A 15,189-nucleotide genomic window follows, 5' to 3' on the forward strand; every position below is an offset into this window, starting at 1 on the left:
TAAAACCAAGATTGAGAACCACTGATATGACTACATGTTTTTTCAGTGATGACTAGTGTGTTGGATCCTTTACTGCTCATAAACAGGTACTGGAGTTCTTGTAGCCATCTGAGCTCAGAGTGGGAGCTTATGAATAATTCTCCCTAGCAATAAACAGTGTGATTTTCCCCAATAATTCTGATATTTCTTCACATATATAATATTTACTTTTTAAAAATTAATTAACTAATTTTTTGTGACAGAGAGAGGTATAGATAGAGACAGACTGGAAGAGAAAAAGATGAGAGAAGCATCAATTCTTTGTTGTGGCACCTTAGTTGTTCAATTGATTGCTTTCTCATATGTGCCTTGATGTAGGGGCTACAGCAGACCAAGAGACCCCTTACTCAAGCCAGCGACCCTGGGCTCAAGCTGGTTAGACTTGCTCAAACCAGATGAGCCTGTGCTGAAGCTGGCGACATTGGAGTTTTGAACCTCAGTCCTCTACACCCCAGTCCGACACTCTATCCACTGCTCTACCAGATGGTCAATCCACATATATATTTTCACACATACAACCAGTCATCTGTGCTGGTCACCTAGCTCCAAACTCACCTTTGTTTGCCTAACTTCAGCCAAGGGTGGTTCTTTCCTTTTTCTAGTAACAGTATTTTTAGGACTTCACTTTGACACCATTTTTCCCGGTGTTTTCTCTTGACAAATCTGTCTTTGGGCTCTGATCTCTGTCCACTCTATAGAACACAAGAAGGACTCTTCTTTAGAGATGTTTCTGTTTTTGAGGCAGTGAACTGGGACTCACCTGACAACTAGTTTAATCTACTAGGCCTTTGGTCACTCAGCTAAATTATCTAACAACTGCACTGGTCAGGAACTTTGATACTGGAGAAGGGAACACCCTTTACAGAGAATAAACCATAGCTGCCAGTGAGAATACATACCCCTCTTTAAAAATTTCTAAATTAGTGTTAGATTTATTTATCTTCATTAACTGAAATTAGACACTTTGTGTCTGCTCTATCCTGGATCAATGAGGAAGCTGTGTTTTTGTTTCTGAAAACAAAGGTATTGAACATTGGCGCTGGGAATTTGCCAAAATAATGTGATGATAAATTTTGTGTCAACTTAGTTGGGCCATGGTGCCCAGATATTTGGTCAAACATTATTCTGTATGTTTTTCTGTTAGTGATTTTATTTAATTGAGATTAGCATTCGGATCAGTGAACTTTGAGTAAAGCTGATTACCCTCTGTAATGTGGGTGGGTTTCATTTAATCAGTTCAAGGCCTTACTAGAACAAAGACTGACCTCCTAGGGGGAGCAAATGCCTAATAGCAGACTGACTTTGGACTTGAATTGCAACTTTCCCCCAGCAAAATTTGGACCTAACAAGTCTCCCCAATCATGTAAACCAATTATTAAATGACATTTCTATATATAGACATACATATATTCTTTTGATTCTGTTTCTCTAAAGAACAGGAATAAATACAGTAATATTGTGTATAAAAATTATTTTATTGAAATTATTGACATTTAGGAATAAACTAAATGGCCATTGACAGTTAAGTGAATAAGAAAACTGGGATTAATGTAATATAGATAAAAATACTATTTATCCTGAAGAAAGAAAATTGTGCCATTTTTAACAACATGGGTGAAGTTCAAGGACATTATAGTAAATGAAATGATCCAATCACAGAATGACAAATACTGCATGACTCCACCTCTGTGATGTATCTCAGAAAGTCAACTTTATAGAATCACACTGCAGTGGTGGTGGCTGCCATGGGTTGGAGGGAGGGGAATATGGAGAAATTCTAATCATAGGGCATAAAGATTTAGGCAGGGAAGGTAAGAAGCCTTTGAGACCCGCTGGCCAGCATTGTACCTAGAGTCCACAATCATATATAAACACTTCAAAATTTGTTAAGAAGGCAAGTCTCATGCAAAATGTTCTTTTACAATAAGAAGCTGTCCTAAGAGATGCTATTAGATTCTTGATATAGAAGACCTACTTCTCTCTAAGTTACTTGGTCAGTTGAATGCATTTGATGATGAAAAACTCAGATTTTGACTTATGTTAATTTAAAAAGTAAATCTGAATTGTTCATTAGGATGTATAAAACTTGAAAGTACAGGTGAGATTCTTTCTGAGAAGTAGAGGGACTCAGACCCTTCAAAGGACATTTACTTTTCCTATGACCCTTTTTCATTAATATTAACAGGATTCCAGAGACTGAGATGACATGGACCAATCTGCCTAGTGATGAGCTCGGTGTATTGTGCTCTCAAGCACAAAGAATCCCTAATAAGCAGCCTGTGCTCTGCAACTGTTCACTTTATTGGTCCTAAACTGCTGGATCTGTTTGTGTGTCTTCTCTCTGAGAGTCAATGAGTACATCTAGGGGTCCCTGCCTGACTCTGTCTTCCTGCAGCCTGAGCCTTCATCACTCACCAGCTTCAAGGAGGGTGATGGATTGTCATCCCTCTGACATTTCCCTTCATGAAGGCAATGCAGTGCCGTGAGTGCTGTTGGAGATACTAGATACAGGTGGGATAAAGGGATAATTGTTTTTCATCATCAGAACAAGCAGAACAGTTGAGTAGCCTGATGGTATATACCAATATACAATTTCAGCTCAGAAGCTTATGAAGTTTGTGTTCTTGGTTCTGTTGGGGGTATAAAGGCTCTGATTCAATTTCTGATGACCTCCAACATTGGGTTTATGTCCTGTAGGCATCTTTCTCACCAGACCTGAAAAATACGTTTCTCTAAATTTCCTCCTACATATGCTAAACTGATTACAATGGTAATGATGAAGATGAATGGCCACTTAGTGCCAGGTGACCATATGCATGAAATCATGAACCTTTGGCCCTGGCTGGATGGCTCAACAGTAGAGTGTCAGCCTGATGTGTGGAAGTCTGAGGTTCAACTCCCGGTCAGGACACAGGAAAAGTGACCATATGTTTCTCTTTCTGTCTCTTTCTCTTCCTCTCTATCTCTCTCCCACTCCTGCAGCCATGGCTTGGATGGTTCAAGCAGTTTGGCCTAAGGCACTGAGGATTAGACTGTGGCCTTGCCTCAGATAACATAAGAGGGAGCAGTGATCCCATATGGGGTTGGAAAGTTGGTTCTGGTTGGGGTGGATGCAGGAGTCTGCCTCTGCCTCCTGCCTCTCTCACACTCACAAAAATTCATGAATCTTTTATTTTTCTCATTTTGGAGGGTAGAGCAAGAGAGAGAAGGAGAGAGAGAGAGAGAGAGGAAAAGGAAGGTGCAGGAAGCATCAACTCCCATATGTGCCTTGATGAAGCAAGCCCAGGGTTTTGAACTAGTGACCTCAGCCTTCCAGGTTGATGCTTTATCCACTGCGCCACCATAGGTCAGGCCATTATAAACCTTTATTCAATATTCCCAAGTGCAAAGTCTGAATCAAGTGCTATGCAGATTGTCTTTTTATCTGTATTTTCACATATTATTATTCCATAGAGGATAAAAAGATTATAGACTTTTAATTTAACTTGTAGCAGATCATAAAATAAAATGGAATAAAGTCAGGTTTAATCAGTCTGACTCCAGACATAGGGAACCTGCCTAGTAGTCTCCCTTTGTCAACTGAACAGCCATTTCACTTCTCTGTCATTCAACACAGACATTCTCTGCTCACTGTGTTTTTCTTTTTGGAGGTTATTGGTAGACCACAGAGGAGAGCCACAGGTGGCCCTTACTGATTTAACTATAAGAAGGATGACTGAAATCAGAGACAAGGGTCACAGAAAGAACCAGCTCATGACATTTAGGGTAGATCTGTCTCTTGCCCCTACTCCTGCACTTCACCTCAACTGTCTGCTTTCACATCTAATCTGTTAATTTAGTCCATTTTCATTTCAAAGGGAGACATAACATCAATATGACAGTTTCCATCTATACTCAGAAAACCAGTAACTATTTAAAGATATATCATATGTGTTTCATTGGTTAAGACCTGTCTATCTCTGCTTTAAAAATTCTGAATTTTAATAGAAAAAAAGTTATCTTCATGTGCTTCAGAGATTCATAATATACTTTTCAGTTCTATCTGCTCTACTTATCATCTAATTCTATAGAGCAAGTTCTTAGTGTCTCTGAGCCTCAACAGTGTCTTCTGAGTTGATGTTTAGTTCATACAACTCCATTGAGTAAAGACTAAATAGAGAACAAATACTAGTTATGTGATTAAAGGTGGTGATATGTATAAGAAAAAAAGGTTGATTTTATTTTTATTATTATTACTAATAACATTAAGCTTTATTCCATTCCACCAAAAAATCCTGTGATCTGATTATTTGATTTTCAATGTATATTATTAAACTTCCTTATAATTGCATTTTTGTGAATAAATTCACTATTCCAATAATTTAATTTTAGTTTAAAAATCAATAAACAAGCCCTGGCCGGTTGGCTCAGCAGAAGAGCGTCGGTCTAGCGTGCGGAGGACCCGGGTTCCATTCCCGGCCAGGGCACACAGGAGAAGCGCCCATTTGCTTCTCCACCCCTCCGCCGTGCTTTCCTCTATGTCTCTCTCTTCCCCTCCCGCAGCCAAGGCTCTATTGGAGCAAAGATGCCCGGGCGCTGGGGATGGCTCTGTGGCCTCTGCCTCAGGCGCAAGAGTGGCTCTGGTCACAACATGGCGACGCCCAGGATGGGCAGAGCATCGCCCCCTGGTGGGCAGAGCGTCGCCCCTGGTGGGCGTGCCGGGTGGATCCCGGTCGAGCGCATGCGGGAGTCTGTCTGACTGCCTCCCCGTTTCCAGCTACAGAAAAAAAAAATCAATAAACAAATATCTGATAAAACAATTTATTTTTGTCCTTACACAAATAGATACTGATGACTTTAAGGAAAGGACAGAGTCACATTTTATTCTGGATCCTCAGAGCTTAGATCATTTCTGGCACAGAGGAGTCCAAACAATAACAAAAATAAAAACCCTAATATATGACAAATATTGAATAAAAGCTTCCTTGGTTCCCAGAAGTAGAGCATAGTTATGTGGCGCTCACACACTGCTGATTTTCTTTCTTCGATTTTATCCATGTTAGAAATGTCCCAATGGACAAGAGACAGGATAAAACAGCACTTGTTTGTGTGTATGTCATAGGCTTTCAATGAGACCTATTAAATATTTCCCACTCAACAGCATCTATAATATTCACATATTCAAAAGCCATCATAGTGGTTTTCATAAATATAGGGGAAAAGAGGTATAATAAGAAGGAGAAGATAGATTTTACGGTGTGGGCTGAGACAAATGTTTGAATTTGAAGTCATTCTATGCTCTAGTGCCTCAGACAAGACAGCCTTCAGATTCTCTGCTTTATAATAAAATCACAGGTGAATAAAACTTTCTTAGGCTTATATTTTATCAGCAAACACACTCTTACAATATATCAATTTCTAGTTACAATACAATAAACAAGTATTTATTAATAAACAATAGGTACTAGGTTCTACCTCCCTTGGATGCCACATGTTTCTGGAGATGGCTGTTGTTCTCTTCTATCCCAGATAAGGAATGCCAGTATAGAGAGGCGGGAGGATTCCACACACCTCTGGAATCATGGCCTTAACATAAAGATTATAGCATTTTTCATAAATAGTAATGCACTTTACATCTCATTTTGGAAATCTGAGATACAGGAATATTATCCCCTATATAAGATAAGAATTTCATGGAATGACTATACTTAAATATTTCAGAAATATTTCCAAAATAGTACATAATTGACAGCAACTGATTTTTCTATTGGAAAAGCAAAGGTAGTAAGTAAGAGGTAAAATTGAACTTGCAATGATTTTTATAACACAAACAGCCAGCACCATGGAGATATCATATAGAAATTCTTACTTGTATGATATGAAGAGAGGCAAAAGAATTTTGATAGGGTGCCCAAATAAAGAATAGATGAAGAAAAGAAATTTTTTTTAGGTAATACTATGTATCAGATACAGTGTTATATCTAAATGTGTGTACTTCAAAGAAAGATCTAAACAGATTATTGTAGTAAACAAGCACATTTTAGAGACAATGTATGCAGTTAAGAACTATTTTTGCAAATTTTCAAAAGGTTCTAGAAAGACATAAATAAACTAACAATATGGAAACACAGACAGGAAATACACCCAAAACATTAATGACAGTGTTTGCTCTTGGGGAACAGGTGTGCAGGGCAATGGGATCATGCTGGGATTTAGAAAACACAGATTTAATTGTTAATATTACAAATTTCTATAAAATATAAATTTGAAGGCAAATTTTATTTAATATTTATGTTTTCATATTGATTATAAGTATGATAGGTAATGTTATTTGAACATTTTTAAGTGCTTGGCTATATTCTAAGGCAGTGTTACCACCACTGAAAACCATGCATGGAGAGATTATTATTTAATTGCTTGTAGGCTGTGGTTACATCATCATACATTTTACAATATTTATAGGCAAACATGATAATCAACATAATAATAGTCACTGGTCTGACTACTGTAGTTTTAATTCTATTTAATTTCATAGGACAACCTCTTTTACTGATGTGGAAACTCCCCAGGTGTTTGTTACATTAATCCCTATGCTTTTCTCTTTTGTATTTTTTCCCAAATTTAAATCACAATATGTACTTTCAAGAGAAATAAAAATCAGAGTTGGTTTCAGAGAGTTGATGAAAGAAGAACTGTATTTAAGGAGAATTGATTTAAAATAGAATTGGTTTAAGGAGAAGGCAAAAGAATGCTGGGTCGATTTCAACAAGAGCATTACAAATGTTTACGAATAGAAATTCATATAATTATTTTACAAAGTCATCAAAATGGAGACAAATAAAAAATCAAGAATTAAGGTCAAAGCCCAGGTGTTTCCCTGAGTTTCTCTGGAACTGATATGTAAGCCTGTCTAAGGTGAGATATAGGAAGCAAGTTTTTATTTTCAGAGTTAATTCTTGTTTAATGATTGGTAGCTGTGTGGTGCACTAATACCATGAGTAGGGGTCAATGATGCTCTGAGACTTTGTGTATTTAACAAAAACTTACTTAACAAAATTTGAAGTCTACCAGGTCAAGGTTGGGAGGAATATTTGATAAGGCTTTTTAAAGACAACCCGTATGTCTGAGAGAGCACATATTTCATTAGAGGAAGGAAGTCAGAAATTCAAAATGGTAATGAGAACACATGAAAATATCTGGCTCATAAAAAGCTGCCTTGTGATTATGAACATGGACTTTAATGTAGAGAGCAGATAATATAGCTCTAGCAATAATACAGCTTATCAGTATTCTTGCATTTCTTGCACTGTGTCTAAATATCTAGGACTGCTTTTAAGTGCTATTAAGAATAATTTTTTGTTGAGGAAGAATACTTTTATCCAGCACTTTATCTGAAGAAGTAGGCTGCAGTTGATATGTTCATGGATTTGCTGTTTCTAAATGCCCTTATTTTTCTAACATTCCTCAAGGAAGTGTCTCTAATGTAAGTCTGTATAAAAATGGTGAATACAATAGAAACCAATGAGTAAACACTTCTAAGAAAATAGGACTTAAGACACTGAGAAATATTGTTGAAGGCACTGGCGTGGATGAAGTCAAGTGTAAACACTTTGTAAACTGCTTAAATCCTAACTATGAACATGGCACTGGGTGTTCACTTACAACTGTATTTTCTTTTCCTAAAGTTACCCAGAATACATTGAACCACAAAATTTAACATGTGTCTCAGAGTTCTTCTTTATGGTCTGTCAGATGATCTGGAACTGTAGCCTTTGCTCTCTGGGCTCCACCTGTCCATGTACCTGGTCACCATGTTGGGGAACCTCTTCATCCTCCTGGCTCTCAACTCAGACTTCCAGGCGCACACACACATGTACTTCTTCCTCTCCAACCTGTCCTTGGCTGACATTGGTTTCATTTCTACAACCATCACAAAGATGATTGTGAACATCCAGACTCACAGCACAGTCATTTCCTGTGGGGTCTGCCTGACTCAGATGTCAATTTTTATGCTTTTCAGATGTATGAATGATCTCCTTTCTTTTTTGATTAATTTTAATGGGGTGATATTGATAAATCAGGGTACATATGTTCAGAGAAAACAGCTCTATGTTATTGTGCCATTTGCTTATGCTGCATTCCCATCACCCAAAGTCCAATTGTCTTTCATTACCTTCTAACAGGTTTTCTTTGTGCCCCTCCCCTCCCCTGTCCACCTCCCTCTCCCCCCCTCACCTCATAACCCCCAAACTCTTGTCCATGTCTCTGAGTCTCATTTTTATGTCCCACCTATGTATGGAATCATATATTTCTTAGTTTTTTCTGATTTACTTATTTCACTCAGAATAACATTATCAAGGTCCATCCATGTTGTTGTAAATGATCCGGTGTCATCATTTCTTATGGCTGAGTAGTATTTCATAGTATATATGTACCAAAGCTTTTTAATCCACTCATCCTCTGACGGACACTGGGCTGTTTCCAGATCTTCGCTATTGGGAACAATGCTGCCATAAACATGGGGGTGTATTTCTTCTTTTCATACAGTGCTATGGTGTTCTTGGAGTATATTCCTAACAATGGGATGGCTGGGTCAAAAGGCAGTTCGATTTTTAATTTTCTGAGGAATCTCCATACTGTTTTCCACAATGGCTGCAACAGTCTGCATTCCCACCAGCAGTGCAGGAGGGTTCCCTTTTCTCCACAACCTCGCCAGCACTTATTCTGTGTTGTTTTGTTGATGAGCGCCATTCTGAATGGTGTGAGGTGATATCTCATTGTGGTTTTAATTTGCATTTCTCTAATGATTAGTGATGTTGAGCATTTTTTCATATGCCTATTGGCCATCTGTGTGTCCTCTTTGGAGAAGTGTCTATTCATTCCTTTTGCCCATTTTTTGATTGGATTGTTTGTCTTTCTGGTGTTGAGATTTACAAGTTCTTTATATATTTTGGTTATTAACTCCTTATCAGATGCATTGTCAAATATATACTCTCATTGTGTAGTTTGTCTTTTTATTCTGTTCTTATTGTCTTTAGCTGTGCAGAAGCTTTGTAGTTTGATATAGTCCCATTTGTTTATCCTGTCTTTTATTTCACTTGCCTGTGGAGACAATTCGGCAAATATATTGTTGTGAGAAATGTCAGAGAGCTTACTGCCTATGTTTTCTTCTAAGATACTTATGGTTTCACAGCTTACATTTAAGTCTTTTATCCATTTTGAGTTTATTTTTGTGAATGGTGTAAATTGGTGGTCTAGTTTCATTTTTTTGCAGGTAGCTGTCCAATTTTCCCAACACCATTTGTTTAAGAGGCTGTCTTTACTCCAATGTATGCTCTTACCTCCTTTGTCAAATGTCAGTTGTCCTTAAAGCTGTGGGTGTATTTCTGGGTTCTCAGTTCTGTTCCATTGATCTATATGCCTGTTCTTATGCCAGTACCAGGCTGTTTTCAGTACAATAGCCTTATAGTATAACTTGATATCTGGAAGTGTGATACCTCCCACTTTATTCTTCCTTTTCAGGATTGTTCAGGCTATTCGTGTTCTCTTTTGGTTCCATATAAATTTTTGGAATATGTGTTTTATATCTTTGAAGTAAGTCATTGGTATTGTAATCAATATTGCATTGAATTTATAAATTGCTTTGGGTAATATAGACATTTTATTTATTTATTTATTTAGATTTTATTTATTCATTATAGAGAGGGGGGAGAGAGAGAGAGAGAGAGAGAGAGAGAGAGAGAGAAGGGGGAGGAGCAGAAAGCATCAACTCCCATATGTGCCTTGACCAGGCAAGCCCAGGGTTTTGAACTGGCAACCTCAGCGTTTCCAGGTTGACACTTTATCCACTGCGCCACCACAGGTCAGGCCAATATAGACATTTTAATGATGTTTATTCTTCCTAACCATGAGCACGGTATATGCTTCCACTTGTTTGTATCTTCCCTGATTTCTTTTATCAATGTTTTATAATTTTTCAAGTACAAATCTTTAATCTCCCTGGTTAAATTTATTCCTAGGTACTTTATTTCTTTTGTTGCAATGGTAAAGGGGATTGATTCCTTAATTTCTCTTTTTAACAGTTCATTGTTAGTGTATAAAAATGCCTCTGATTTCTGAGTATTAATTTTATATCCTGCCACCTTGCTGAATTCATTTATCAAGTATAGTAGTTTTCTGACTGAGACTTTAGGGTTTTCTATATACTATATCATATCATCTGCAAATAATGATAGTTTATTTCTTCTTTTCCAATTTGGATGCCTTTCATTTCTTTTTCTTGTCTGATTGCTGTGGCTAGGACTTCCAGGACTATGTTGAATAATAGTGGTGAAAGGGGGCACCTCTGCCTTGTTCCTGATCATAAGGGGATTGCTTTTAATTTTTGCCCATTGAGTATGATGTTGGCTGTGGGTTTGTCATAGATGGCCTTTATCATGTTGAGGTATGTTCTCTGTATTCCCACTTTGCTGAGAGTTTTGATCATGAATGGGTGCTGAATTTTATCAAATGCTTTTTCTGTATCTATTGAAATTATCATGTGGTTTTTCTCCTTCCTTTTGTTTATATGATGAATCACATTGATTGATTTGCAAATATTGTACCAGCCTTGCCTCCCAAGAATAAATCCCACTTGATCCTGGTGTATGATTTTTTCATATATTGCTGGATCCTGTTTGCTAATATTTTGTTGAGAATTTTAGCATCTAAATTCATCAAGGTTATTGGCCTATAATTTTCTTTTCTTGTGTTGTCTTTGCCTGGTTTTGGAATCAGAATTAAGCTTGCCTCATAAAAGGAGTTTGGAAGTCTTCCTTCCTCTTGAATTTTTTGAAATAGCTTGAGAAGGATAGGAGTTAGTTTTTCTTTGAATAGTTGGTAGAATTCACTTGTGAAGCCATCAGGGAACTTATTTTTTGGGAGCTTTTTGATAACTGTTTCAATCTCATTTGTTGTAATTGGTCTGTTTAAGTTTTCTGATTCTTTCAGATTAATTTTTGGAAGATTGTATGTTTCAAGGAATTTGTCCATTTCATCTAGGTTGTCTAGTTTTTTGGTGTACAGTTCTTCATAGTATTTTCTTACAATATTTTGTATTTCTGTTGTGTCAGTTGTTATTTCTCCACTCTCGTTTTTAATTTTATTTATTTGAGTCCTCTCTCTTTTTTTCTTGGTGAGTCTAGTAAAAGGTTCATCTATCTTGTTTACCTTTTCAAAGAACCAGCTCCTGGTTTCATTGATCCTCTGTATTGTTTCTTTAGCCTCTACGTCATTTATTTCTGCTCTCATCCTTATTATTTCCTTCCTTCTACTAGCTCTGGGCTGTATTTGCTGTTCTTTTTCTAGTTCTTTTAGATGTAGGGTCAAGTTGTTTATTTGAGCTCTTTCTAGCTTCTTGAGGTATGCCTGTAATGCTATGAACTTCCCTCTCAGTACTGATTTTGCTGTTCCCATAAATTTTGAGTTCATGTATGCTCATTATCATTCGTTTCTAGGAATTTTTTAATTTCTTTGATCTCATTGTTTACCCATTCATTATTTAATAACGTGCTATTTAGTTTCCAAGTGTTTGAGTATTTTTCTGTTTTTCTGTTGTGGTTGATTTCTAGTTTTATGCCATTGTGATCAGAGAAAGTGCTCGATATGATTTTAATCTTTTTAAATTTGTTGAGACCGCTTTTGTGCCCTAACATGTGGTCTATTCTAGAGAATGTACCATGAGCACTTGAAAAGAATGTATATTCTGCTGCTTTAGGGTGAAAGGTTCTGAAGATGTCTATTAAATTGAGTTGATCTAGTATGTCCTTTAAGTCTGCTGTTTCCTTATTAATTTTCTTTTTGAGGATCTTTCTAGTGATGTTAGTGGGGTATTGAAATCCCCTACTATTATAGTATTGCTGTCGATCTCGCCCTTTAAATCCATCAAAGTCTGGTGTATATATTTCGGTGCTCCTATACTAGGTGCGTAGATATTTGTAATGGTTATATCTTCCTGTTGAATTGCTCCCTTTATCATTATGTAGTGACCTTCTTTATCTCTTACTGTACCCTTCGTTTTAAAGTCTATTTTGTCTGATATAAGTATTGATACCCCAGCTTTTTTTAATTTCCATTTGCGTGAAATATTTTTTCCATCCTTTTATCTTCAGTCTATGTGCATCTTTTGTTTTAAGGTGTGTCTCTTGTAGACAGCATATGTATGGGTCCTGTTTTCTTATCCACGCAGCTACCCTATGTCTTTTGATCGGATCATTTAATTCATTTACATTTAAGGTTATTATTGATGTGTTATTGTTTATTGCCATTTTATTCTTTAAAACTGTATTCCTCTTTTGCTACATTCTTTTTCTTTTTTGATCTGTTTACAACAGATCCCTTAGCATTTCTTCCAGCCTTGGTTTGGTTGAAGTGAATTCCTTGAGTTTTTTTTTTTTTTGTCTGGAAAGTTTTTTATTTCTCCTTCAATTTTAAATGATAGCCTTGCTGGATAAAGTAGTCTTGGTTGTAGGTTCTTGTTCTGCATTACTTTGAATATTTCTTGTCATTCACTCCTGGCCTCAAGTGTTTCTGTTGAGAAGTCAGAAGTCATCCTTATGGGGGCTCCTTTGTATGTGATAGTCTTTTTTTTCTCTAGCAGCTTTTAATATTTTCTCTTTATCACTTAGCTTTGGTATTTTAATTATGATGTGTCTTGGTGTTATTTCTTTGGCTTTCTCTTTAATGGAGTTCTCTGTGCTTCTTGAACATGTGAGATGTTTTCCTGCCTTAATTGAGGGAAGTTTTCAGCTATGATATGCTTGAACAAAGTGTCTATCCCTTGTTGTTTCTCTTCTTCTTCAGGAACCCCTATAGTGCGGATGTTATTTCTCTTCATGCTGTCACAGAGCTCTCTTAGAGTTTCCTCAGACTTTTTGAGTCTCTTTTCTTTTTTCTGCTCTGCTTCTGTGCCTTTATTTATTGTGTCCTCTAACTCACTGATTTGATTCTAAGCTTCATCCATCCTGCTTTTAATTCCTTCCATTTTGTTCTTCATTTCAGATATTGTATTTGTCATTTCTGACTGATTCTTTTTTATTATTTCAATGTCCTTTTTATATTTGCTATCTATTTAGGTGTTCATAATGACCATCTATTGTTGTTCTAATATTTTTGAGCATCCTAACAATTGTTATTTTAAACTCTGAATCTGGTAATTTGGTTACATCTGATTCATTCAGATCCTTTTCTGGGGATTTCTCTTGATTGATTTGTGTTGCATTTCTTTGCCTTCTCATTTTCTCTGTGTAAGGGGGGTTTTGGCCACTGGATTCTACTGGGTGTGGCCTCTGTTCCCTATGTATGGTCTGTCTGCAGTCCTGCCACCCCCTTTGCTGTTGCTGCCTAGGGCATTTGGGTGTGGGTGTTGCCGGTGCCTGCCCACTGTGGCTGTTGCTGTGGTTTCCACCTCTCCTTCACAGGAGTGGCTGTGATCACATGCTCAGGTGTACAAGCCTTGGTGGCCTTGGCCTTTGCCCCACCCCCATAGGTGGTGTTATAATTGGCCCTGAGGGCAGTGGCAAGCACCTTTGCTCAGCTGCGGGTCTCCGCTTGTTTCTTGCAGGAGTAGCCCGCATGGGGGACGACCGCAAGCTTTGGCTCCACAGGCCAGGTGGGACTGCGTGCCCATGTTCAGTAGCAGGACTCTGCCTGTTCTGGACTTTTGGCCCATGCCCGCAGGAGGAGCTGGCTCCCAGGTCAAGCCACAAGCCTTGGTTCTGGGGGCGGGGCAAGGTTGTGCTCCTGTGCCCTTGCTCAAGGGCTGGTCTCCACCCCTTCCAGGGTTCCTGCCTTTCTCCCACAGGCTGGATTACAGGCTGCCCGCAGCTGGGCTTGACCGCTTTTGCATGCCCCCTCTTCCCTAGCTGGGCAAGACTGAGCTCACACCTGGGCCCAGTGGTGGCCACCCCACTTCCGCCCTTGCCGATAGAACTGTGCTTCCACGTCCTGCCACAGCGTGCCTTTGAGCGATCCCTCAGCCGTGTGGGTGGGGTGCTGCAGCTTAGACCCAAACACTCACTACTGTAGTCCCGAAAGCTCCCTCCTTCTAAGTGACTCTGCTCTGAGTGCCATGGGAGAGCTTGTTTGGCTTGTGTCCTGCTTCCCTTTGATGGTTTGCTGTTTCCAGGGGAAATATTCACTTCAGATTTGGGGACTGACTCGTCCCAGGGGTTAGGGTGGCTTTCTTTCAAAATGTTTCTCCCTGTGCCTCCTAGATTACACTCTCTTTCTGCTACTCTGGTCCTCTCCTCTCTCCCTGTCCCCCAGAGCCTTGGGTGTTGTGAGAGAGGTGTTCTGTACGGTCCTTTTAAGAAGAATCCCTGGGTCTGAGAAATCAGTCTCTTTCTCACAAAGTGTATCCTGACTTGTTTCCAGTTAAATACTGTACATATGCCTCTTCTAGGCTCTAGGGCTGCAGGCTGGTGCTTTGTTCCTGGGGCTCAGGACCCTCCCCTCTCTGATAAACTCACTTGCCACCACAGAAGTCTCTCCCAGTTGCTTTTCACTCTGGGGAGCTGGGCGGCCCTCTCCATGTTTCCGCTTTTTCTACCAGTCTCGGTGTGGCTTCTTCAGTGTCCCTTGGTTGAAGAGTCCTCTTAGTTTAGTCCAAAGTTGGTTTTTCCAGATGATAGTTCTTAAAATTAGTTTGTAATCCACTTTGGTTCTGGGAGGTGGAGGTTGGTACATCCACCTACTCCAGCGCCATCTTTTCTCTCTCAAGTTGAATATTTTTTATATCAAGCAATAGAAGACTGGTTTTTTTTCTGCACCTGTTTATATTTATTTGACCAGTGGTTTTTATATGGTTGAATTACAGATGACACAAACTCCTTTCTTACTTTTCTTAGATAATATTTTTGTTTTTCTTGGACTTTGGGTTTCAATCTCATTTTTTAAAAGATTTTATTTATTGATTTTACAGAGAAAAGGGGAGTAATAATTATTAACTCACTGTTGGTTCACTCTAGCTGTTCATCACTTCTTCTTGTATGTGTCTTAACTGGACAAGCCTAGGGTTTCAAACCGACAACCTTAACATTCCAGATCAGTGCTCTATCCATTGTGCCACCACAGGTCAGGCTGATCTCACTTTTGACAAATCAATAGGTACAGTCTACTTCTGATCTTGTCTTC

At 38.4% G+C, this 15,189-nt stretch overlaps 1 protein-coding gene across 1 annotated transcript in view; it reads left to right on the top strand.

Moving 5' to 3' along the window:
• Window positions 1-15,189, top strand: part of LOC136333282 (adhesion G protein-coupled receptor E2-like) — a 196,070-nt gene that overhangs the window by 77,399 nt on the left and 103,482 nt on the right. The window lies entirely within an intron of this gene.

Source organism: Saccopteryx bilineata, chromosome 1, assembly GCF_036850765.1.
Source record: "Saccopteryx bilineata isolate mSacBil1 chromosome 1, mSacBil1_pri_phased_curated, whole genome shotgun sequence".
NCBI lineage: Eukaryota > Metazoa > Chordata > Mammalia > Chiroptera > Emballonuridae > Saccopteryx > Saccopteryx bilineata.